This window comes from Amblyomma mixtum, chromosome 10, assembly GCF_055824585.1.
Source record: "Amblyomma mixtum isolate Tamu chromosome 10, ASM5582458v1, whole genome shotgun sequence".
NCBI classification, from domain to species: domain Eukaryota; kingdom Metazoa; phylum Arthropoda; class Arachnida; order Ixodida; family Ixodidae; genus Amblyomma; species Amblyomma mixtum.
The window spans coordinates 137,020,176-137,023,057 of record NC_143021.1 but is presented as its reverse complement, the minus strand read 5'-3'; the positions used below and the strand labels follow the sequence as shown (position 1 = coordinate 137,023,057).

The following is a 2,882-nucleotide window of genomic DNA, read 5'->3' as shown; positions in this document are numbered from 1 at the left end:
ACCAAAAACAACAATATCTGCGTTAGGATACGATGATGTCAGTTCACTGAACACATTGTTTAGTTTGTAGGAAAAGTCCGGATCATTTTGCGGGGGCCTGTAACAGACTCCTATCAGCACAGTCCGGGGGGCGGCGTGGCAGAGCAGCCATAGCAGTTCTAAGTTAGAATCTATATTGATTAAGGATGCTGGAAACTGCTGATGTGCGGCTATGAGTACGCCACCGCCACGGGCTCTCTCCCGGTCTTTACGTTAAACTGAAAAGTTGGGCAGCGCGGCTAAAATTTCGGTGTCACTGATATTGTCTGTTAGCCACGCTTCCGTAAGAATGAGAAGGGTGCTGTTGGTTGATAAGACAAGACTAGATACGATCTCCTGTTTCGGTAAAAAGCTTCGTATGTTAGTAAATACTGCAGATAATGTAAGATTATTTCGGGGGGTGTGCTGTCCGGGAGTTGCTGTAGAGCGAGTAGAGTGTGATTGCTATGACACTTCTTTTACCATTTCCGTCAAGTCGTCGAATATGTACTGCTTCGGGCTTATATACAGTGTTTTAAAGCGCAGTGCGTACTTAACAGATGTTTCTTTCGCGAAACGTAGTAGGCGTTTGCGTGCCTTACGGATAGAATGTGAAAAGTCTTCTCCTATGCTGTAGTCGGTGTCTTTTTGTTTCCGGGCGTTTTTTAGGATGGATTCTTTTGTCTTATGGAAAGTGAATTTAACGATAATGGGTCGACATCGTTCATTTGAGTGACGGTCAAGACGATGTGCTCTCTCTATTTCTTTTGGGTCTATGGTGATGTCCAAATTTTCACTGCAAAAGCGGGTGACCAGTTCTTCAGACTCAGAGGACGTTTCCTTTGAGCTAATATCAAGTAAGCCATAAAATAGCAGGTTGTTGCGGCGCGACCAGTTTTCGGCATCGTTTACTCTGGATTCGAGGTTACTGATTTGGCTCGCCGACGTGGCGGCATCAGTCTTAATGGATTCAACTTCTGTTTTAAGTGATGCGAGGTCCTGATAGTGGGTTTCTAATTCGGTAATGCGCTTACTTAATTCGGTGATCGATTTGTCTGTCGCCACTAACCTGCTACTGAGGTCTTTTGCTTCGCTGATTAACGTGCTTTGGCCCGATGTTAGTTTCTGTAGTTCTGCAAGTATGGCGGCAGTGTCAGGACCAGGGTTAGTTTCTATGTCACCAGATTGCATAAGCAACTAATGGACAACAGCAAAGCATTCAACGACAATACAAGTACAGCACTGCGGGCTCGGCAGCTGAATTAAGAAGTAGTTGCTCGATTTCTTTGCAAAAAGAGAGTATGATTTTCTAACCTGCATTGCGAAGACAAGAGGGTTACTCGTCCGCGCAGTGGCACAGCTGCCGAGCCCACAAGGCGCCGCGGTCCACGGGCGATCTCTTATAGGTGGAGAAAAACATGATGTCTGCGGCGATTGTATTTCCCACGACGAAAGGATGGTCCCAGAGCCAGGTGGTGGCGAAATCCAGGTAAACGTGACGTTAGCCGCTCTTATGGAATAGGTATCAGCTTCATGACTGCCGTAGTGATGACGATAACGTGGCCGCACGTCGACGCTGGCAGCAGCCAGAACAGGCAACAGCACATGTGTGGACACAGGAAGGAGCACCTGCATGGCGAAGACAAGAGCGTTACTCGTCCGCGCAGTGGCACAGCTGCCGAGCCCACAAGGTGCCGCGGTCCACGGGCGATCTCTTATAGGTGGCGAAAAACATGATGTCTGCGGCGATTGTATTTCCCACGACGAACGGATGGTCCCAGAGCCAGGTGGTGGCGAAATCCAGATAAACGTGACGTCAGCCGCTCTTATGGAATTGGTATCAGCTTCATGACTTCCGTAGCGATGACGATAATGTGGCCGCACGTCGACGCAGGAAGCAGCCAGAACAGGCAACAGCACATGTGTGAACACAGGAAGGAGCACCTGCATGGCGAAGACAAGAGGGTTACTCGTCCGCGCAGTGGCACAGCTGCCGAGCCCACCTGCCCAGCTGCCGAGCCCACGAAGAAGCGCAAAGAACTCCTGCATGAAAACAAAGAATTTTCTGTCTTCATCGATGCGTCGCTACAGACTGCTGCTAGCGGATATGAAGAAAGCTGGTGCAATGAACGCGACAGTAACAAACCTTTTGCAGCCTATGGCGCTGTCGCCGGAGGCTCGCCATGTTCATCAACCAGTCGTGAAGTCCATGCGCCACATGTTGCATGCAGACGACGAAAACGCTTGCAGTGCTGGCGTAATTCAAGTGCATTGAAACAAGCAAGAAACCTTATGCTGTCGGCATTCTCCGTAGCACACCAGAAAAAAATAAAATGCGATAAACGCAAAAGAAGCACGAACAAATCTCAGAAGCGGGTTCCTTTTTTTTTACGACGTTCAAAGAGCAGCCCTTCATCAGAGTGAAATATACAAGGTCTTGCTATTTGGGTACGCTTAACCCTTTCACCTTTGAATTAGGATATGCAGGCTGGCTAAATGTGAGAATTTCAACTCTTCCTGTGGAGAACTAATGTACTTTGGGCTGTCGATAGGTGTTGCTCGGCCACTCGCTAATGGCGCATGACAGTTTTGCACTCTGAAGCCCAGAGTAATCTGCGCATTACTTAAGAAGGCTGCTGGCGGATATATACTAGTCGTTTGCCCGCACGCAGCCACCCTGGCTTTGTCAGGGTGCTCCACGGGAAGCCAATATGACGGTTGGCCGCAATTCACCTTCATGCAGCCCTCGTCTTTCATGCACAAACTGCACGTTTTGCCACTGCGCTGCGCACACTTAGCCTTTTTCTTAGCCCTTTCAACAAAACAGTGTATGTGTTGATTACCGCACTAATAAGCATGCTGCC

General features: G+C 48.8%; 1 pseudogene; it reads right to left on the bottom strand.

Moving 5' to 3' along the window:
• Positions 1 to 483: 483 nt before the first annotated feature.
• Positions 484 to 1,968, bottom strand: LOC149327057 (uncharacterized; annotated as a pseudogene).
• Positions 1,969 to 2,882: the final 914 nt, after the last annotated feature.